Below are 24612 nucleotides of genomic sequence, written 5' to 3'. Positions count from 1 at the left end.
ACAAATTGTCATTTAGCTTCTAGTTTGTACTAGTTTTCCGTTGCAATCTAGTTTTAATACATAAAGCGCTACAGCCCCAGGGTGTCGTCCATTACATGCATTTTCTTTTTTTCTTTTGTCATTTGTTTCATCCGCTTTACCCTTTTCTTACCTTTTTAAATCTCATCTCCCTTGCTGCCTCTCTTCCACTCTTCTCACACTCTTTCTCCCTTTTTTCTTCTCCTTTCTTCTCTTCTCCTCCCCTCTCCTTAGACAGGGCTATTTTCTGCCTGTCGGGCAGTTTGCAGACAAGCACTGTTTTCTATCCTGGTGAGACTCTTTTCATTGTGCATTTGTGTGTGTGCGCGTGTGCACGTGTGATGTACAAGTGGCCATTTGATTTGTGTTTACATTTGTGTCTATGACCGTGCAGGTTTGTGTGTGAGACAGAAACGCAGCATATTTTATAAGTGGCCATTTGCTTCCTGTGCCTGTACAGTACCTGTGTGTATGTGTATGTGTGTGTGTGTGTGTGTGTGTCTGTGTGTGTGTGTTCCCCTGTTGTGACAGTGTTGAAATCCAAGCTGACATCCCCTTCTCCCTGCAACAGCATATGCCCCTCAGCAAGACCACTGGGAGACTACAGAGAGAGAGAAAGAGGGAGGGAGATAGAGAAGGAGGGGGGTTAGAGTGAGAGGGGGAAGGCAAAAATAGATAGTGGTGGGGGGAGACAACGGATAATGGGAGGCAGTAGGGAGAAGAGGATGGAAAAAGAGATGCGATGGAAGTAAAGAGAAGAGAGAAATAGCCAAAAAGGAAGAGAGAGAAACAGGAAGAGAGCCACAGACTGAGACCAAGACAGAGGGAGAGAAAGCACCCCCACTGCGTTCCTTTTCAGTCCTGCTAGCGTTGGCATGTGTTAAATGTAAAGCTGCTGGCTGACTCACCATGCTACCAGCTCATATTCAGCACTCTCTACTGCTCATGTCTGACAGAGAGACAGAGGGAGAGAGGAAAGCTACCAGCTTAGATTCAACACTGTGTAGTTCAGAGAGAACAGAGGGAGAGGCCACCACTAAATTACCAAAACTGTCTTCTTCCTTATCCTACTCCTCCAATACTTTTTAAACAACACAGTCATGGCACTCAATTGAAAAGGATCTTTAGTGGAAGTGTTCAGCATGTAAATAAACAAATGTTTAACATGAAAATCCTCAAGCTAAGCTGAGTGTTAAGGTCAGGAAATATGTGTAGTCACAATTAAAGTTAAATAACACTGACTGTTAATGATTGGAAATAGGATGCAAACAGTATCTCGTCAAAGTCATACTCCCCCCCCCACCCCATCTACTGTAGCAGGTTTTGAGACACTATAATGTCATGATACGCTTTTGCTCCTGACAGACAAAAGTAATAATTCAATGTCCACCAAAGGTCTTTTTCAGGTTAAAGTGTCAGGAGTGTATGCCGTGGCACGGCAAGGTACTGATCATGCTTCTAGGAGCCTGGGTACTCTCTCTCTGACACACACACACACACCCACACACACCAGTGAATACTTCCAGCCAATAACTTATACATTTACTTCATACTATATATCCCCCCCCCTATTAGAGTCATCTTAAGCCTGTTTGTTGTTTTCAATGCCGTAGAACTGATGGTCACCATGTTAAACGTAGTCAGATAGCTTTGTTGGCTGTAGTTTAACTTGTCTTCAGTCTCCTGTCTCTCACTGCATTTGAGTCCTCACTGCATTGTCACAAAAGGTACATATAGGTCATTTTAGCTATTGAACAAATGATCAGTGGGTTGTTTTTCTTGCAAGGACAGTCTCATTTGCTCCTTCATGGTTAAAAAAACAAACTGAAATCCAGAGAAATGATTATTATACAATAACTGATATACTGTAGGTTAAAGGAGATAAAGTTAAATATGTCTATGTTTTCTGGTTTAAACAGGTTTTCTGGTTTATACAAAACAGTTTAAACCAGCAATAGTCCGGATTTACAGACTCCAACATTAAATTAAAGGCAGCTCTGTAACATTACAGAAATACTAGTGATGTGATTTACTCAGTGATGTATGTCTAAACGATGATGCAGTCTCTTGCATCTCACATTGTGGAGGTTGTTGTCATACAGTACAAAAATATAACTAATTCCATAGATTTCTATTTTTAGAATCATGCCTCATTGTACCCGAACACTCAAATTAAATTAATAATTTGTAGAGTAACAACTCTATATCTTTGAGTGACTCACATGTCTCTTGTGCATGTTTGGAGGATCATGATAGAAGTCTGTTAAAGGAAGAGAATATAAAGGTAGATGTGGGTGGGGGTGTGGGGGTTGGGTTGTTTTATAGAAACACGCTTTATATCTTTGGTTAAATTCCCACAGGGGACATCCACACAGAAGATGTACAATATGCTTTCCTGGTATTTTAAGGCACTTTTGATGAAAGCCATTAACAATATACAGTTTTATGTCAGGAGAAGTAAGACAAGGGAGGGTTGAGTGTTAGTGATCGCTCATACGCATCACGTCTCATCATCTTGTAAAGACATTTTGTAAAAGCACTTCTCACATTTGTCTTTGTTTTGTACATATGCACCTTTTCAGTATAGTGACTCACATTTAGGAGCTTCCCAATATAAAAATGTGCTACTGTAGGACTCAGAGCAGTTCCACTGGAGCAAAATGTATGGCTCAATTGTTCGAGGTGGTTTAATTTTTTTGTTAAAATACCACTTCTATGTTTTTGTTAGATTACTGAATGTGAAATTAAATTCTGTACTTCCACAGAATAAAAAACACATTTATGCCTGTATGTTTTTCATATTTAAATGCAATACAGCCAGCAACAGCAATTTTCACATCAGCATAAACAGGAATATGCAAGTAATATTTTTTGCTCTACATATAAAGCCATTAATAAACAGCAGTTGAATGCTGCAGTAAAATGTCTTTGGTCAAGGTGAATAAATTGAGGTTTGAAGGAGAGATAGAGGTTCACTGTGTACCTAATAATATAGTGTGATAATATAGTGTGCATATGTGCATGAAGGTATGAGGGGCCGTACAAGCCATAATTCATTCATTCCTCTCACACAGATAAATTCTCCTTACACATACATATATTTTCACTCTCACATACATAAATTCTCCTTACATATACACATATTTTCACTCTCACACACATACTCCTTACACATACATATATTTTCACTCTCACATACACATATATACTTCTCACATAAACTTTACACCTAACCGTGTCCATGAAACCGCAACGGACGTAACCACTGCGCAAACTGACCAACATGGCGGAGTCTGAAGCGTCTGCTGCAGGACGGTAAGTTAGCTTCAGTTTGGGAAGCAGCATTTATTGCTCTGATAGTACAGTAGCATGTGTTTTATTAACAAGTGTGATAATAAGCCTGGCAGTATTTAACAAGGTGTTGAGACCAAATACTTATTAAAGCCAAAGTCAAAGCATAGGAGTAATTTAGTCTACAGTATGTATAACTGATGTTAGCATCATTGCTAACGTCACTAGCTTCACAGTAACTAACCTCTATTATCAGTGATAGATGTCACGTTAGTAGTTTATTGAGAATATTAAAAGATCTAGGAAGAAAGCTTCATACAGCAGCCTACTCTGATATTATTTATATTATTAATATCAGTTAGTTTCATCCTGTTATGACATAAGAAGAGAAAAGATCAGATAGACGGGAGGAGTAACTTCACACAGTGGAGTGTTATTCAGAGGGAAATAACATGATCTATGCCTCCTGTAGTAAACATATTTATACCAGGTTTACAGGTAATTATGTTATTTATGTGTCATTACTATAATGGTGTAGCTCTGCTCCTGGCGGGGGAGGAAGAGGCAGAGGTCAGTGTTCAACCAGTTCAATGAGCCTGAAACCAGGAGAGCTACAGGTGAGCAGACGCTACAGGCTCACAGACTTACAGCTGAGCAACTGGGGATTTCCACCGTGTCCGTCAGCGGCACGGAACGGCTGCACCGCGGTTTACCTCCGTCCTCTGCCCGGCGTCAACTCACACCGGGAGTATTACGGCAGCGGAGCATGCTCTGGGAGAGAAATCTGCCTTTTAAAATGAAGTTGCACTGTTAATACAGTAATTACGGCAGCCCAATCGAATCCAAATGAGTGCCTTTAGCCTACCGTAATTACTGTTGTAGCAGCATCTAGATTGACACGGGCTCTACATATAATGTGAAAACTGTCCTGTAAATAGTTTTCTAATCAACAACAATTTCTGATCAACTTATATCATGCTCATGCACTAGAACTGCCAAGGGGTCATTTTTACCCCCCTGGCTTTTTCAAATGCATGTAACTCTGTTAAATTAAAACCCCAATATCTTTCAGTCCATGACTTATCCTAAAATGGGTTTATTAATCATCTAGTGAATTATGGGGGGTGTGGGATAAAAAGAAAAAAAAATATGATCATTTATACCTCGAACCGCCAAGGGGTTAATTTTTACCCCTTATAAAACCAAACTTCCGCAAAGTCCGGTTGCTTAGCGACGCCTATTGTTTAGACACAATTTGACAGCTGTAGAGGTAGATTTGATAGATAGAGCATAGACCGACAGATAAACATATAAACAAATAGAGATAGATAGAAAGATAAATTGAGATAGATAAGATAGCTAAATAGATCAATAAGATAGATACATAGATAAGCTAGATAGATAAGATAGATAGATAAGATGTACCGGAGCAGAAAGATGAATGTCCAAGAAGCTCTCGCAATGCTCCAGGACATGAGTGAGGGAGAGTCAGATGGAGAGGTCAGTGACCCTTCTTTTACACCGGACGAGGAATCTCCATCTGAGGACGAGGAGCCAACAAGTCGAAAAAGGCCCAGGCTCCTGGTGACAGGAGAGGGACTACTCACCGTATCACAGCAGCTCTCAGACGCTGTGTCAGCGCATATGACAGGTATGGGTCACAGTCTAGTTAAACACAGTTTTTTCGTTAGACCTATCCCATTTAGCATTTTCTAGCTATCTTACTGTAGCCTACTAGCTAAAGTAATTATAAATATTTATATTCTTTAGTGTCAGCTCAACCACCACTGGAACCGTGCACACTGCATGAGACTGGCAAGGACGGCACTGTCTGGAGACCCATACAGTCGGGACTGCGCACTGGGAGAGCATCGTCACAAAATATCTTGACTGAAGCAGCTGGCCCAACTACATACGCACGCCGCAACATTTATAACCATCTGAGTGCATTCATGTGCTTGATGGATCGCGTGATGCTGCAGCACATCTGTGACTACACGGTGGCAGAGGCGCGCCGGTGTGGAGCAGAAAAATGGGAGTTGGGCCTGGTGGAGCTGAAGCAAGGCATTCATTGCACTCCTCTTAGCCAGGGGAGTGCACAACGGGAGGAACATCGACGTGGAGGATTTGTGGTCAAAAGAATGGGGCCTTCCCTTCATTAGCACCACCATGTCCAGGAACCGGTACAGGGAAATCATGCGCTACCTGCGGTTCGACCAAAAAGACACCAGGCGCATCCGACTGTCAAGTGACAAGTTTGCACTGGTCAGTGAGGTGTGGGACCGGCTGATCCGTAACAGTATCGCCTCCTACAAACCAGGGGCAGAAATTACTGTTGACAAACAGCTGTTCCCCACTAAGTCGTGCTGCCCCTTTACGCAGTACATGCCCAATAAACCGGACAAATTCGGCAGAAAGTTGTGGCTCGCTGCTGATGTGGAGACTAAATATATGGTAAATGGCTATCCCTATCTGGGGAAGGATCCGAGTCGCCCTGCAACGCAGAGCCTAGGGGAGAGTGTGGTCCTCCTGGTGGAGCCTTTTTTTGGGGAAGGGGAGAAACATTATAACGGACAACTTTTTCACATCACTCCCACTTGCCCACAAACTCCTGGCCAAAAACACACGCCTGGTGGGCACAACCAATAAAAACAAAAGGTCACTGCCTTCTTCTGCACACCAGAAAGCTGCGCTGCACCACACGCAAGTGATGCAGAGCGACAGGGTAACGCTCACTATTTATCAGGGGAAGGAAAAGAAATGTGTACATCCTTAGCACCATGCACAAATCCGTGGAGATAGGCGACGACCCCAAAAAGAAGCCATAGACTGTCCACTACTACAATAGGATGAAGGTGGGAGTTGACGTGCTGGACAAGATGCTAATGCAATACTATGCCCGAGCCGCTACCAGAAGATGGCCCGTCGCGGCCTTCTACAACATGCTGGACATGGCTGCAATGAACGCTTGGGTCCTGTACCGGAGCTGCATAGACAGACAACAAGGTGAGTGTTCATCCTGGAGCTCTGCAAGCAACTACGCAGTGACCACATCACCAGGCCAACACATACACCAATGCCTATCTTGCTGACCATGCCCGAGGAGAAGAGGGGGAATTGCGGTATAAAACGTAAGTGTACAAAAAAAAGACCACAAAAACCTGCATGAAGTGCCAACGTGCAGTGTGTGGACAGTCCACCGCCAAAGTTTACAGTGTGTGTGCTGATAGTTGCAGTTTTCATTAATTATTTTAAGTGTTCTTGACGCTTGCTGTGGCAGCGTTGGTGTTTGGTGAATGGAAATTGAAAGCCATGTTCAGTTCAGGTTTATTTCGCCTCAATGTACAGCATATATTTATATTTTGTTTTATTTATTTTGCCCCAATGGGTAAAGTGTCCTTGGTTCTCTTGAAAGGCGCTTTATAAATCTACGTTATCATTATAATTATTATTATATATTGTCATATCTCCCAACCTTAATATATGTGTGTGTGTGCATGTGCGAGAGAGATAGCGCTCCGTTTATTTATCACCTGTATAAAACGTGTTATTATCCAAAATTCGTTTTTAACTTTTAATTGTTCTTCTTCTACAGTAGTTAAATTATTTTAATGTATTAATCATTTTGTTGTTTGTTTGTTGTAGCCCATAGTTTATTGGTGAATTTTTGATCAGTTCTATCTGTAAATAAAGCAAGTGTAAATAGTGAGCGCTCTGTTTCTTTATTCCCAGTAGTGTAATTAAACCAACACATTATTATCCAAAATTTATTTTTAACTGTTTTAACTTTTAACTTTCTTCTAATACAATAATTAAATACTTTAGGCTAATTAAATTAATTAACAATTTAACAGCCCAACGCAGTCGAATTTGACCTATCTGACTCTTTTCGATCTGTAATGAAATAAGCAATTGTAGGCCTAAAATTAATAAACCCCATAAACTGAAATTTAAATAGTTATTTTGTCTTACTTATTACTTAAAAAATAGATGAAAATAAACAACTTTACTGCTTCAAGAAATGACAACTTTGCGATTGCTGACGCTGTTGAGTCAGGGGGTAAAAATGACCCCCTCCCGCGGTTCTAGGTATATTGGAATGTTGGCAGTTCTAGTGTTGAAATAACATACTGGTTAAAGCCCCGCCCATTTCAGGACAACCCGACCCACTTCCGGGTTAACATACAGATAATGCTGTACTCGCTCATCCCTAGTAAACAGTTTGAAAGCAGTGAACAAACACCAGATACACATTGAGGAACTACATAGCAACTTCGTTGTAGGTTACGTTAGCGCACTGCTAACGTTAGCTGCGAAGTTAACGTGCAGAGCGTCAAACAGCTGTAGTAACAACTCTGCTACTTTACAGATAACATCACAACAACAACATATCATGACTAACTAGACAGTGAGCTGAATGTCAACAGGTAACGGTTTATGTGAAGCAGCGCTGATGTTACTCACCTGTCTCGTACCGCAGTGTCCGCCTTCACTCTCTGGTCCTCCACCAGGTCTCCGTCTGTCTCTCCGTCGGTCCCTCCACCGTTATTAAACCGCACCCATGTGTCAGTGGGTCCTTATCTGGTCAAAGTCTTTCTTTTATATGTTTTGTTCTTCTAACCTTCTCCTCTCTCTGTGCTTCTTGGTCACTTCTCCGTCTCCACTATGTTTGTACCAGACTCAGCGTTTCTCGCATCTCGCTCCGACTGCATACATTACGTGACCCTGGGGTGGGTTGCAACCATTGCATATTAAGTGTATACCGCCACCTGTACCAGAGTATGTAGACGGTAAATGCTGCCTTCTGTTTCCACTATACTCCTTCCGTTTCCACTATACTTTCACTCACATATGCATACATATTTCTCTTACATAAATATATTTTCTTTCAACATACATACATTTTCCTTTTACATACATATATTACTTATAGTATGAAAATGTATAAATATGAGAGTGAAAATATACATATATATATGAGTAAAAATGTACAAATATGAGAGTGAAAATATATGTACGTGTAAGGAGAACGTATGTGTGTGAGATGGCCAGAATGAATTGTGGCTTGTACGGCCCCTCATATGAAGGGGATCCAGTCAAATTGTAATGTGTGCTGTGGCCTTGGACAGGTTATATATAATATGAACAAGACTGGACTTAATTTTAAATAGATTAGAAGAAACACACAATGGTCTTTGTTTAGAAATGTATTATAAAACCATTTGTAAATATGCATATATTAACTTTTACAAAAAGCCGGACAGCGTCAATGAAAAGAAAAAATCTAATTGTACATTAAAACACCCTTTCTGATATCTGTGTCTGTGTCACCACTTTGCTCTCTGTTCTCTGCTCTTTCTTCTTCTCCGACCTCCTCTCCTCTTTCTGCCTCCTTTTAGTTGTTTCAGCACTTCGAAACATTTTTCACATCAGGACCTGCTGATCAGGAGCCTTGATGATCATGCTGGGTGTAAAATGATTTCACTTGCTTTTTTTTTTGCTCTGATCAGTAAAATGCAATGATGGTAGTGTTTGCTGTGTTCTGGGACTGATTACATAGGCACAGTAAAGGAATACACAGTAATGTGCATACAGCATGAAGATCAATCTGTCCGATGGCACAAAGCAAAACAAAACAATAGTAGTGTGATGAATGTTAATGTTGAGTTTAAATATTGTAATCTCGTGTCTTGGTGGGATGTAAAGGTTTGATTGACTCAAATCACAAAAAAACATTGTCTCATTTATTACTGGTGGTATGTAGCCCAGATAGTTTTATTTTCCCATCTTGTAATATAACCCCCTCAAGATATCTGCCTCCAACACACTGACTGTATCATGCAGACATGAAAATCACTCACCTTTCGGCGAAATTCGCCGTTTTGAAACCAAAATAGATGACCTACGTGAATCATGCAGATCCGATGAAAATTTTTTTTTTTTTTTGGGGGGGGGTCAAGTGGCAAGTGATTGTGATTTGGAGGTATACGGGAGCCTTGAATTGGGAAGAGAAAAAAAAGAAGAAGAAGAAAAAATACCCAGAGGCCTCCGTCACTTGGTGTTTTTTTTCTTCTTGTAAGTAGACCTCATTAATGCCATAGATAGACGATTAATACCAAAGTCCTTCTAAGGCTCTTATTATAATGTCTCTGTTAATACACGCACCTATTGTCTCCCACGTTGTCCTCATTGGCTTTGGAGACATGTGCTGCCTCATCCTAAGCACTGATTGGCTGGTGTGTGGTGTCGTATGAAACAGTCACGTGTCCCACAGATGCACGCGTGAGTCAGGAAATTACGTAAACGGACCGGATATGGTTTGTTCCGCGTGTATTACGTTTCGTGTTGGACTAAATACATGGACCTATTGAGGAAAGTATTCTGGTTTTATGGAAACGGATTTCATATTTCAGCAGAATGGATACTTGGCGAGCTGTACAGAAAGTGCTGAGCCATAAGATGATCGTTGTGGATAAAGAGAAGACTTTGAAGGTATGTAGCATTATAGCTGTTAGCTTACTTTAGCTGAGTGGCTAGCCGAGCTAACCGCTAATACTATTACGGCTGTGAGCAACCATATAAGTCGTGAGTGGTCTTGAATGAATCAGGAGAATCTAAGCTTTCCAACAATGCACGGCATGAATATACATGTTTAAGGGTTGGTGTTTAAAACATTAAGAAGAACGTGTGGCTACCTCCCAACCTCCGGTCCGTCCCGTAGGCGGAACAGCGTGTTTTACGTGTCTGCAGTTCCGGTTCTTCATGTTGGCTGAAACAGACAAGTCACCCTCAAACATGCTGAAACCATGTTGAAGTTTGGCTGCAGTTAGTCTTCTCTAATGTTTATGTGGCTTTGAGGATGTTCCTCACGTTGCCGGTGACAAACTGTGAGGGGGAGCGCTCATTTTCTCATTTGGGGAGAATCAAAAATGAGCCTGAAGTCCTTTTTATCATTACTGGCAACAGAGTTTGAACCTGTCAGAGACCTGGACTTTAGAGATGTTGTGGAGGAGTTTGCTAGGAGAAAGGTCATTGCATAAGGGAACTACTCTAGTGTGTGTGTGTGTGTGTGTGTGCTGTTAATGTGCATTGTGTTTTTTTATGACTCTGAAAACATTTGTTGTTGGGATGTTTGATATTGTGGAGATTCTATAAACGGGTTGTTTGCTATTCTTTGAAGTGTTTCTGCATATCTGAGTGTAGACTGTTTTGATAATACACACACACACACACACACACACATACACTGCATGTGCTGAGAGTCTTGTGTTGAATTTATCAGTCAGTGTGAATCCTGTGCAAGTACAGGAGTTTCCAACAACTACTACATCCACACTTGTGCACTAGTATACTGGTTGTCTGTTGTATGTTGTGTTGGTGTTCAGCTTACATTGAATCTTTGCACTTTCATCAAACTGTACTGTCCTCCGTCCATCCGTCTTCTGCCGCTTATCCGGGGTCGGGTTGTAGTTCTGCTTGAATTTCCTCTCAAAATGCAGATTGGCTGCAGTTTAGGTCATAAATCCCACTCCCTCCATGTTATGATGTTTTCTTTTTTTGTAGGTAGTTCATATCATACTGATAATTGTCCAAGTGCTCATTTAACTTTGATTCATTTGTTTTTGATTAGTTATTTGTCACTATAAAAAGGGGGTGTGATTATCAGCTGTGACAGCCGCTCTCAAGCTTCAGACGGCTAAGGGGGCGTGTCCTTTTGGCTCTCATCCCGCCACCTGACTCTATTGTGCCTCTGGCTCCAAATGACATTACACAAACAACATGACAACTGTTGACTTCACTTCTACATAGTAGCATGAAGTGGAGATGCTGTTAACTTTTTCCCTTTCCTTAAAGTGCTATAAATGCCAAAACATAACCATAAAAGCATCAATCATGCTTCAGTTACTAAAAGTGGATATTTTATTGCAAGAGCAAATGTTGAAGCGAATGTTTTGTCATGGACATTTTGCATATTCGTTCAGTAGGAACATTTTTCAATTTTATATTCATTAAAAATGTGTTCTCATTATGTTGAAAAATTGTACATTGTAGCATTAAATTCTATCAATTATTGTAAAAACCTAAACATACTGTAGTTTCAGTGAGACAGAATTGATGGATTTGTGGTGCTCACATCATTTAAAATTACATTTACAACTTTCTGGATTCAGTATCCTTGCTCTCTGGATAATCCATATGTTGATGTTGCTGTAAACAGTTTACTTGGGGACTAATTCCTCATTTAAAAACTGCTCACCAACTGAGGTTGGTGGATTATCCAAAGTACGGAACAATGTGGGAAGAGATGGTATAGCTATTTAATTGAGAACACTTTTTCAACTGTGAACCGACCCTTAAAACTGAGATTTTTCTCCCATGTTGCATGAAACATTAAACAACATAATTATCTGTTACAATTACGGGTGTGTGTGCTCTTAACAGTTTTTGGACACAACATTTTTCCTTCCCTTCTCACTCTGTTTGACAAAGCTGCTCGTGATCTTCAAACCCCCTTCAACAAAGCTCTGTTCTCATGAGGCCTGATCCCTTCTAACCCCCTGTCTCTCTCTCTCCCTCGCTCTCTCTCTCTCTCTCTCTTTCCCTCCTGTCTGTCGCTCTCTTCCACCCTTCAGCTATCTGTCTCTCTCATTCATCTCTCTCCCTTCCTGTCTCTCTCTGTCTCTCGCCCTGCCGCTGTCTCTCTCTCTGCTGCTCTCTCCTTTGCCCTCCCCTCTCTCTTTGTTCCAGGGATCAAACGAGTATCTCTCTCGTCCATGCTCCATCACCTGGGAGAACACACACGCATGCACACACACACACACACACACACGTTCTGGCCTCTCTCCTTTAGTTTGTAGCAATGCTCACGTTTCTGTTCAGGACTTAAGAGTAGTCATGGCCAGACAACAGGCTAACCTTTCAACTCACCTATTGCTTTGGATCAAAGAAAACACAGAGGAGAGAGAGAGGGAAAAAGACCAGAAACACAAAGAGCAAAGCGGAGCAATGTCACACAGGACATATTAAAACAGAAAAGAGTTTCACTGAATTGAACTGAAATGACCACAATAAAGATCAGAGCCGAGTCAGATTGAAAAAAATCAAGCAGCAAAAACCACAGCTGAATGTTAAAGCCCAGGTGGAATTGCCTTAAGATGCAGTTCTTACGAAAACTTCGGATTGAATTTTTGTGAAAAAGAAACCCCCAAACATCTCTCAACAAAGTCGATACATCATCACCTCAAGAATGTGAAGTATGTATAGAAAAACTTACTTTTCCAGTATGTATCTTGTATGGATGTTTTTAAAGAAGATATTAAAGCTTAAAGGCCAGTGAAATGGCAGCCTGCATAATGTGACTTACTGTACTTTATAGTAAATAGAATATGTGCTTGGGGTATTAGTTCAAGAGGGAACTGGATCATCCAAAAATGGATATAGCCCAGCAAGCACAAGTCTCAACTCATACTCCATTGATGGAGGAAAACATGAATAAAGTGGACAGTAACTGTGCTCTTTTGAAAGTTTTTGCCAAGTGATCTGAACACATACGTCCTGCTTTGATGTTGCTCCTCTATTCTTATATACCCTGATTGTATGATAAGTCATCAAAAATATTTTAATGTTTCACCAAAAAAAAGAACAACTTTGATATACAGTAATACTCAGAAATGTTTTTGACATGCCAAGAGACAGGTAAAAACTTAAAATGATCTTTTTATTTCTTTGGGTCTTTGAAGAGAAGTGCATTTCGTGGAGAGCTTGTTTTGATGGACAGGTTTTATCAATCTGTCATATTCAGCTGTGGTGGTTGCTGCTTGTTTATCCTACTTCAGCTTTACCTAGACTCTGCTCTGTCACCCAAATTTTCTGGCTCCAAACAACTTGCAAGATTGCAGCAAGCAGTAACAAACTGAGGCTTCAAAAATGTTTCCAGAAAACTGTTATGAAAGAAAAAGAAAAGTCAAATTTACTGTAACTCAAATGTTCAGGTATAGACAACAGGACATTTAAGACATGTTGAATGTAGCACCAACTGGACATTGTGTCAGGTGTATGCCAAAAACTAAAAAAAAAAGCTTTCTGGTTATAGGTTCATGCAACTGGTTATGAACAGGTGGTATGTGACAGCAGGTATGAGCCAACATCAAAGGATATATGGAGAGGAAGAGTGAGAGAGGGAGAGAGAAAAGAAAAGGGGGAAAGAAAGATCTGTAGACAAAACAAAGGAATAAGGGGGAAAATGACAAGAAAAGAGAGTTTGAAAATATAGAAGGTGAAGTTACTGTATGAGTGATCGCAGGCAAAGAGTTTGAAATTGGACACAATAGGAGAACTGTGTGTTTGTGGTGGGTAAGACGGGTGGGGGTGCTTTTCTGTAGACCAACAGCTTGTGTGCTTAACTCTTGTGAATACCAATTGTTCTGCAGTGATAAACGTCTACTGCCAAACTCCTTGAAAACAAAAATTGTCTCTTTATCTCTGAGTTTCACTACGAATCAGTTTACTTTGTCTTTCTCACTCTCTCTTTCTCTCATAATTTCCTTTGTAAAGTAATGAATGCAAACTTGCAGTCTTTAAAATGAGACTGCAACCATACATACTGTCTCTTGCACACACACACACACACACACACACACACACACACACACACATTGTCAACTAGGCGGCTCTCTGCAGATGATGTCAGGTGAATGTGGATATTGTTTAACGAGCCCTGGGACTGGGACGGAGAGGAGAGGCGGAGGGAAGGAGGGGTATAATAAAAGAGGGAAGAGGAGGAGGAGGAGGGGAGCCAAGGTAGAGGACAACAGCAGGAGGGAAGGGAGGAGAGGGGAAAGCTGGGAGGGAGTGGAGGAGGAGAATGGTGGGAATGGAGGAGAGGGAGGAGACAAAAAAAAGTGGAGAGAAGACTGGAGGAGGAGAAAGGCGGAAATGGAAGAGGAGGAGACAAAAAGTAAAGAGGAGAGTAGAGGACAACTGGTCATGGTAGGAAGGTGGAAGAGGGGGAGAACGTCTGGAGGGAAGGAATTTGTGGAGGAGAAACGGGTGAAATGTACAGTATGTGATATGTAGCCTGGGGACAAGAGAGGAAAGGATGAAATAAAGAGGGGAAGAGTAAAAGATGGAGACAAAGGAAGCAGAATGGACAAAAAAGAGAGTATGTGACATGCAGCCTATAGAAACCTTCAACCAAGGAGAGATAGAGATGGGCAGGAGGTGAAGGGTAGAGCATGATCCCTCTTTCCTCTCTCCTCTATTTTTCTTCCACACAGCTTCTCTCCTCCTCCTCCTCCTCCTCCTCCTCCTCCTCCTCCTCCTCTCTTGCCGTGTAATATTAGACTACTGGAAGGGAAAATCTCCAAAGTCAGCTCTTCCTGTGGCTTTTGCTGTTCTCTCTCTTTGCACATTATGTCATTTTATTCATGTGCACAAAATGGAAAATGTTGCAGACCTTACACGTCCTAATTAAACACATTTCTATTCAAACTATCTCCTTTAAAACTATAACCATGATCAAAGTTGCCTTTTTTTTTCTTTTTCTTTTTGGGCTATGCTGTTGATCCATACTAAGTGAAGATTTTATGAGACATTTGCATTTTTTCCCCCCCCTTTTCACATTTTGATCCAGGAAGGGTCTGACATCCAATTGTCTGAGAGAAAGGAATTTTCTATTACAATAGATCCAATTACGTACTGTATTACAGTGTTGCTTTCAAGATGAATCCTCGACTAAATCTGCTGCAGTTTTTATGCAGGATTGAACTCAAAGAGCCGTGTGGATGACCGCCATACTGCACCTACATATCTATATCCTGTCTTTGTTCTGTTGCTTTGGCTCTCTCAGCAACTCCGTCAGTAATAGTCATTGAATCCAACATAGATAGACAGTTGCACGACAGCAACAAAGGCCGCTGCGGGTGTAGTCTAATATGGAATCTATCCACCCTCAAGCATTGCAGCGGCTCCCTGTGTTCATTTAAGTCCTGAAAATAAAATGTCACTCAGTCTATCAGCTGCACTGTAGTCTCACATCAAGAAGGTTCTGGATTTGAATGCACAGGCCAAATTCTCCCCGTGCCTGCGTGGGTTTTCTCTGGGTTCTCCAGCCAGCACAGACCCAAAGCATGCTGGTTAGGTTAACTGGTGACCTTAAATTTCCCATAGGTGTGATAGCGAGTGTGAATGACTGTCTGTCTCTGTATGCTAGCCCTATGATTGACTGGCTACCTGTCCAGGTTGTACCCTGCCTCTCCCCCAATGTCAGCTGAGATTGGCTCCAGCTCCTCCGTGACCCTCTACAGGATAAGGAAAGAAAATGTACATGATATCATGTAGATATAGATATGTGTGTGTGTGTGTGTGTGTGTGTGTGTGTGTGTGTGTGTGTGTGTGTGTGTGTGTGTGTGAAGCTGTCAATTTGTCTTGCCCAGCTCGATCCAAAAAGACAGACAGCCCATTGAGGCGTATGCTGCAGAGAAAAATAACAACTCCAACTGACAAACATACTTTAGTCAGCATGCAAACACACCCCGAGAAAGAGGGATGAGGTTTTGCATTTAAATTGAAGGCACTTTTTATTCTTCGTGTACTTTTTCTTTGTGAAATCATCACTTCAGCTTGTTAGTTCTTAATTCAAATTATTGATTAATGGTGCACTGAAACTGAGACAGACTCTGCTTGAGGAAGGCACGCTAGTTGCACTAGTGAGAGTGAATGGAGTGGACCTCATTCCGCTGAGAAGGCAGCACTTAGTACCCATAAATACTAATCGTCTGTCTGCTTATCATGTTGCTATGAGGGGGTCCAGCAGGGCATTTAAGGTCGTGAAGCGGTGTGTGTGTGTTGATGCATGCAGAGCAACAGAGTAAAATGTATCTTTCAAGAGGGGCTTACCTCTAAGCTGCTCATGCTTATCTGAGATGAACCATTAGCACCATTGTGCTTTTTGTATGTGTAACTTGGATATTATTGACCAAACGTCCTTGTCTGCAGTCATACAGTTGTCACCTTGTTTTAGTAAATGAGCAAACAGTTTATTTAACTGTTGTCATCGTATGGCATGTGGCTAATTTATTCATATAGCGATATCAAATGTAAAAAAGGGAAGTTTGCCTGTGCAGGGGAACTTTTCCTCTTGTTCTTATTATTTTGGCATTATGTTTCTAGTTTCATCTCTTATTAGCTGAAAGGTTCCCTTTTTCTTTCCTTTACTAGGAAAATGAATTTTAGATTATTTTAAAGTGTAGGTGGATAGAAAAGTTGAAGTTATTAATTTATTGAATAAGTCTACATATATGTGTTACAGCATGCTTTTCCCCCCAAATAACTGAAAAAAATCCCTCCTAAAAATGAAAACAGATAAAAGCAGTTTGATCTGTGGACCTGATCTTTTAGACCTGTAATGCCTATAATTAACAATAGAGACACTACTGGATCAGAGAGATTCATTTTTGAATGAATTTTTTTCCTGCATTGCTAATGTCTTTAGTCAAATAAAAACATGCAGCAGGAGCAATGCGGAGGCCAAAGTTCAGTAAATCACAATGAATATTCTTCATGACATGAAAGAAAATGTAACCTATAGTGGCGAGGTTCACTCTGCAGCAGCGTGGGAAAAATTCAAGAGCACGCAGATAGAGCATGAAGGCAATATCAAAGGCCTAATGCACAGGTTTATTATGCATGTGAAGCTGCCTACTGCATATGGTATTGTTCTCTGAAAGGACTTAAAAGGAGAAACTTACCCTGTAGTTCACTATAATATAAAATGTACTGCTAAATAATTTCAATTACTCTATTTGCTTCCTCGATATCTTTTCCCCTGTGAGTCCTACAGTATATTTAATGCAGTTTATTTTACTTTGTGTAAGAATTTGATCTACAATATGTATGTTAGAGAAGAATAAGGATGCATTTAATTATATTGTATTTGATTATAGACTGCGTGATATACCATTCATAAAGGTTTCCCTTTGGCTCTGTGGTAAAAGGAATGTCTTCATCACTCGTTTCATAGTCAGACATATTTACGTTTACCATCTGAGCACCGTGAAACAGCTGATGGAAAGGTGCCCAGCTGTCAACAGGCGGCAGCGCGCAGTGATACGAAGGGAGGGAAAATAGTGCTAAGTGATTGTGAAGTCTGACTTTTTTACGGACAACGATTTTGTGACGCAAATGTATTACTCTTTTGAACACATATTGTTTTTCGAAGCAAAACGCTTTATCTTTGTGACCCCAGAAACTAGCCGGAACTACTTTCTTCAACACCAAAAGCCAAAGGGCCAGAACTCCGCTCACAGGACACAGTGGGGGAAAAGCCACTGCTGATGCACGACACTGATGGTGAGGATGTCATACAACTTCACGTCAAAAAACCCGAACTATCCCTTTAACCTCTCTCTGCCTCTTGTATGTCTCTATTCATCTTTCTGCCTCTCTGCTCCTCTGTGGTTCTGTTCCACTCTCTACAGTACCTTTCTATTTTACCTCCAACTTCTTTGTCCATCTCTTTCTACATGTGTAGTCTAACTTTTTCCCTCCCTCTCACTTCCTCTCTCTGCTCCCAATTCTCCACCTGACCACAGTGGGCCAGGAAAGCTGCAAACATGAAATAAATTATGAATCATTTCTATAGGCAACTACATCTGTATTGAGCTACACTGCAGAGAATGATGAAAACAAAAGCAATAAATCAAGGTAAATCCACAAGGCAGAGGTAATGGTTCTGCAGAAATATTCTATAGTCGTGTCTCTAGAGAGCCACTGAAATAATCCCCTCATGCTTTTGGATAAGTTCAACTGTCTAATGTAGCTAACTAGGAAGGCTGCTAATATTGCCTGTCAAAAAAATGTAAATGCTTAACATGCATCCCGTGTTATATACTTTTCCATGCAAGGCTTTGTGAAATGTAAAGCATTTTTTTTACTAAGTTTAATGACTACACTTTTTTTTTTAAATGGTTTACGCCGTGTAAAGTATGCGAACATGAATGCAGCTGATACTTAACTTTCAGGATATACTCCATTCATCTTAACAGCCATTTTCAGCAGATTAAAAATCACTCAGTGAGGGGAAAAAGTGCCCCCCCCCCTTTCAACAGTTCTCTAAGTGTTAAAAACACATTCAACCTATGATAAGTATTCAAAATGCATTCTACTCCTGCTTTACTGAGGCTTTCAGGAGAGGCCAGGTATGAATATTAAAATCATCAGAGGCTGGTGGTGTTTGTTGATTGTAAACACATCTGTCACTACTGTTTAATTGGTAAGCAACTCTGACCGCTTTCTGTTTGTTTGTAAACAACCATGTCCCTGGATGATATGAAAGGTCATTAAAACAAACTGTACCACCGGGTCTACTCTATCTGAACTGTCTGCACCTCTCTGTGGTGTTTTATAGACACATTTCATTTAGCCTGCATTTGTTGGTCCAACGGTGATTGTCTTATCCATATTAACCCTTTCATGCATGAATTTTTAAAAAGGTGTGTTTAAGTGTTTTTATTTCCCTTTAGGAATGATACAACTTGCTGTGTTACACTCCATATTTTCTTTTTTTTTTGGTCAAATGACGTTGGTGGGATTAGCTGTAGACCTGTTTTTATTTTTTATTTTTTACTGGTTTGTTGCAGTTGCACATGTTTTACTTTAATATTACTACCTTGTACTCTTGCAAACTTAAGTAGAGAACTCATCAAATTACCCAAACCAACTGATTTACAACTAAAAAAAGTTAGTGCAGATGAAGTGGTAGTTTATGGGATGATGCACTAGTGTCTACTGTGGTGGCTGAAGTGCAACAATACCATCAAAATCCATCAAAATCCATGTATTCATCTAATAAAACAGTTTTTGAATAGCTGTCCCCTGCAGTGAACATTGTGCGTGAAAGGGTTAATGTGTGATGAAGAAAACACTTTTTTCATCGTCACCATTGCACGTACAAAACTCATTCATTTGACCTTAGAAGTACAAGTCATTAGAAAAGAGGGGGGAAGGATTTTTCTCAAGTATCCAGCAACAACATAAGTGGGGAAGCAAGATGTAAGAGAAAGTAGTTTTTTTTTTAAACCTTGGCTCCAAAGAAAACTCCAATGATTTTTTGGTGAGATTTGTTCTCTTAGTATGCCTCTAATTTAGTCAGTATTCCCCATTATACATTTCAAGAGACCCCAACAGGAAGCGTCAACTTGATATTGGTGTATAAATGGCCCAACACAGTAAAGGCCCTTTCAGTGACACCAGTTTCAAAATGTTTAATGCTGACATCATCATCTTCTGCCATGAAACGTTGTCATAGCTGCACATAAATCTCAAAATGATATGCTATATGCTAAGTGAGTCATTTGATCGTACAACCAAAATATACACAGTTTATTGTTCATGGGTGTTTCAAAGTGTTTCCTTTTTTATTTGGAGTTTTAGAAGACCGGGTTTTATTGTGAAGGTTTGTACCAACAAATGAGGATTATAACCAAAACTGAGTGCAAAGAACTGTTAACCCTTAACGCTGATGAAAAAATGGGTCTGTGATCTAGGTCCATTATAATATAATAGTTCTTCTGTCACACAGGAACCCAAACAGAGGGAATGTAGTTTCTTACCCCAGGGCCCAGGCCAATTTAAAACATATTAGTGCTCTTGTCGTGCCGAGACCCAAACTGAGAAAATGTAGTTGCTCAGCCTGAGACACAGGCTAGATAAAATATCCTGGAACAAACAGGATTAGGAAGCATCCATCAACCAGCAAAATTCTGTTCTTTCTGCACTTGTGGGTAGCCGTGTGCTACAGACAATACTCTTTTGTATCCTTAGATATCCCCACCCTTCATCTGTTGTTATTTAAATACAGTGTCAGTTATAATCCAATTCAGTGGTTGCAAAAAAGTGTTTGAAATGTGTTTGTATTTGTGTGTGTATATGTCAATCCTCTGGGAAGAATCCATTATGAATAACAGGGAAAAAGCAGCACGAGACTCTGTCAACACCAAACTGTTTGCGTGTGTGAGAGTTTTACTGTGTGCACATTCAAAATGGCAGCATATTTTATTAGCGGATGTATTGTTTCACATTGTGTGTGTGTGTGTGTGTGTGTGTGTGTTTGTGTGTGTGTGTGTGTGTGTGTGCGTGCGTTGGTGCGTGTGTATGCATTTGTGTGTGTGTGTGTAAGAGTGGCAGTGATCCATTGACCTGACAGCTCTTCCTGAGGGAGTGCACACATCCCTGTCATTACTGCAGTACCCACTGCTGATTGACTGCTTTCAGCACCGCTCAGGAGATGTCAGTCACTCAGTCACACTGTTGATCTCAAGCCAAAGTCCACACACTCGAGTGGTGCTGACAGTACCAACTGACTACTCATCTGTTAATACGCACATTTTATCACCATCTGATCAGTTTTACATTGACCAAAGTTCTATGGCATAATGGTGCCCTTAGGTGTTGGACATTTGAAAAATAGATTATCATTAATTGTTCTGCTTTCATCATGAAAAATGAAAAATAAATACAACTTAAAGTGATCAATAGTTACTTTAAAATAAACTGGTTAAAATGCTGACTAGTTAATGAACACATTTCTTAAAAGGTATGTTAATGTAACCTAAACATTTAACAAACCCAAATCAATTTTACAAGGAAATTTGATTCATATTAACTTAATTAGATATTTATTCAGTATCTGCCAGAAATTAAGATCTACTTAATTAATTTCACAACTTTCATCAGTATCAAATAACTCAATGTTACATTGCTTTATTTCTTCAATTCTATTAAGTTCAGTCTATTCAGTATGTAAGTAGTATGTACAGCTCAGAAATAATGAAGTTTAAGTTGCATTAAATTAGCATTAAACATTATTTCAAGTTGCTACACTTGTTGCTCCTTTCCATTAACACATTTGTAGTGATTGTTTCTCTTGATGTGACCAAAACATGAGAATATCATACTTGCTCATACTGACATAGGTTTATTTATTGAGTTTATGTAGGCTTGTGAGTGTTACGCAGTAGCCAGGCTTTGTGGGTGGTGGTTGTAAAACTAGATCAACTGCAAGAAGACGCACTTCCTAAAATCTGTACACCATAAAAAAAATCAGTTTTCTCTTCTTGATAGGAAATGTATAAAAGTGTAATTTTGATATGTCTTATCTGTTTTATTCACTGTTATACTCTATATTCTGACAACAGGCAGGCAGGTCTGTTTTTATATCTTATGGGTGCCTATTGTAAAAGACCCCACACACCCTTGATCCACCCACACAGGTGTTTTCACTTATTGTGAATAATTAGACATTTTGTCAGGACTAAGTGGGCATGTTCAAACTGTGCTTGATTGTCATCTCCTTTTATTGTCCTGTTAGTTTCCCACCTGGGCGGAACAAATTACATGTTAAAGCGTGGCTATAGAATATACTGCTTGCCTTCCTTTGAAAATCCAACTCTACCTGTATACTTGTGTTTTCTCCCATAAGCTTCCCTCTCCACTGCAAACCCTCTGTATTACAGTGAATGAATGTAAACATGTCAATTACACAGCAGTACTTTCCTGTTCAGTCATGCAACAAAGTGGCTGTAACTCCACTTTTAATTATGTGTGTGTTTGAGTCTCACTATATTGCAAAGTGATTAAAGAATGTTATTACTGTTACTGTTGAGAATATAAATAAAGAACAACACAGCCTGATCACACATGATACATCTGTCTAATGTTGAATGGGGGAAATCCGTTGTTGACCTTTGCCGCCTTGTTTCAAGTAAAAATCTGATTTACTTTTTTCATTGTATTTGCATTCCTCATATTATTTTCATATTAGTCAACCTGAGCAGAGGTCTAATTAATGAAGTGAAAACACCTCTGTAGATGTGTAGAGCCTTTAAGAAAACACTTCTTTTTTTTTTGAAAAATAGTGCACAGTAAACAAATGTTTCATTATGCACAGGTTTAATCAAAATTTTTAAATTACAAATCTACAGTGTCAGATGAGCACATATAGAAACACAAAGTGGGACCAAAACAGAGAGAAACATGGAGTGAAGAATATTGCAGCTCTCAGTCAACACAATAACAATGCAGTAGTTTAAAAATGTTTCTTTAAAATGTTCTGATCAACAGCTTATGACGCAGGCTATTAAGCACAATAACTTCAATAACTCTCTCACACGCACACACACACAAACATACACACACACACACACACAGTATTTTGAACTCCAGCCTTGTAAAGGATTGTTCTGCTCAGCACCTTCACATCTGATTAATTGACTTGTCAGCACAGTATTTTTATCCTGCTCCCCTGTGTATGTATGAGTGTGTGAGAGAAAGTGTGTGTGTGTGTGTATGTGTGTGTGTGTATGTATGCATGTGGGTGCATGCATGTCTGCAGTCCTTCCCAGTGTCCTCTATGTACTGGTGTTACTCCCCAGGCACAATGGCAATCTAGCCTTTAGATGCGTGTGTGTGTGTGTGTGTGTGTGTGTGTGTGTGTGTGTGCGCGTGTGTGTGTGTGTGTGTGTGTGTACATTTGTGGTAGGCAGGCTGAGGGGGATTTTCCTACAGTGTGCTCGACTTTGATTGGCTGACGCCTGTGGGCACTTCCTGGTTGCTTCCTGTCCTAAAGGTGTGTGTGTGTGTGTGTGTGTGTGTGTGTGTGTGTGTGTGGCAGAGAAAGAAATTGTTGACTGTTGACAAATAGGAAGAAAAAAAAGATTTGTTGAATAATAATGTTAAGCTTTGGTTAGGTGTGAATGAGAATCTTTCTTCATGAACTAGGTTTGAGAACTCGTTAAGTGAAAAATTTGGTGATATAGACTGTCTCCATGAAAATTCAGAGACAGGGAGAAAGTGACAGTGAAAATGAGGCTGTACACACATTTAATCTACATCAATTTGACAAAAGCCCCTTTCAGACAAGCATTCCTTTAAGGCTGTGTACTCTACGTCACTCTATGCGACACCAGACTCGTACTTATTGGAGTTGTTGCTAGCTGATATCAATGGAGGTAATGGAGGACGTTGAAAAATCGGTCCTTGGACAGAGGGTACCATATTCTTAATTAATCTTTGGGAAGATGCCTCCATTCAAGCGAAGCTCGAGGGTTTGTCGTTGCTGTCGCAATTATATGACATCACACAATACACGCTATATGACGCTTCCACTCCAATGATGTTGCCACAGCAACCTGTCAGATTGGTCATTAATGTGGCCCAGTCTGAACAGAGCCAAATCCGATTTGGACACTTGCTAAAAACAGTGTGGACAGTCAGGCCGGATTTTAGAATGAATCAGATTAGAATCGGATTTGCCTGCAGTCTGAACGCAGCCTAAGTTAAATCTGATGGCTCATGTTGATCTTGAATAAGCCCCTGAGTCACTTTTATGTGAAAGTCACAAGTCTGACCAAGTTAAACCTTACAAAACCTCCTAGAACTTTCAACATGGTACAAGTCTGATTTGAATGCTGTCAGATTAATGTAAAGACCACAGACCAAGGAAAAACTGGAACTATTTCTACCTCTTATGCACTAAGAAAACAAATGCCAGTTTAATAGACCAGGAAACATTATTAAAAGAAACAATTTCAGGTTGTTGAGGAGATTCTTCTCAGATCACTCAAAAAAATCAAATTTTTCCCTTGCAGTGCAAAAAGGGAAAAGATGTGAGGAAAACCCCTAATAAACTGACCAGCCTCTCAACTCTCATTCATGCTAACCTCCTTGATGAATGAATGAATATCCAGTCTTTAAAGTATCATAAAGTATTATGGGTGTATAAAATATGTGCTGTTCTCATATTTATACTGTTAAGACGACATGTCACAACCCCTGTCAGACTGCATGTACTGTACACGTATGCTGGACTTTGATTTCATGTGTAATGAGGACATAGACCCAGGAGGAAGGCAAGGAGTCAGCAAAAGAGCTGATACTGTGGTGTATGCTGTTCTCTGAGGTTTATTGTGAAAAAAATGATGTTGACCTATGTCACATAGAGTGACACATATAATGACCTCATGTAATGATGAGTGCTGCACAGATGTGCTTTTTCCTGATAGGCTGGTCGCTTGAGTGGACAGTATCTTGCTATCTCAAAATATACTATTTGTAATGGTGTTCAGGCATAAATTGTGAATGGATCTGTAACTAGAGAAATTGAATGTATATTGCAACTTGTAATTATACTTCAATTCCTGTCAAAAAAGTGTTTTCTTTCTGTATTTCATTCTGGAGACCAGAGTGCTTAGGGGAAAAATGTCTGCAACACCAGCAAAATGTGTTACAGACAGCATGTGAACTAAT

The 24612-nt window shown here is 40.2% G+C and overlaps 1 protein-coding gene across 1 annotated transcript in view; it reads right to left on the bottom strand.

Annotated features, from left to right (window-relative positions):
• Nucleotides 1–13375: 13375 nt before the first annotated feature.
• Nucleotides 13376–24612, bottom strand: part of tmem245 (transmembrane protein 245) — a 189094-nt gene continuing 177857 nt past the window's right edge. Inside the window, exon 18 of the mRNA XM_053326548.1 lies at nt 13376–13388. The gene's annotated coding sequence lies outside the window, so the exon portion shown is untranslated. The remainder of the gene's footprint in view (nt 13389–24612) is intronic.

This window comes from Scomber japonicus, chromosome 10, assembly GCF_027409825.1.
Source record: "Scomber japonicus isolate fScoJap1 chromosome 10, fScoJap1.pri, whole genome shotgun sequence".
NCBI classification, from domain to species: domain Eukaryota; kingdom Metazoa; phylum Chordata; class Actinopteri; order Scombriformes; family Scombridae; genus Scomber; species Scomber japonicus.
The sequence above is the reverse complement of the archived record's forward strand: the minus strand, read 5'-3'. Positions and strand labels throughout refer to the sequence as shown.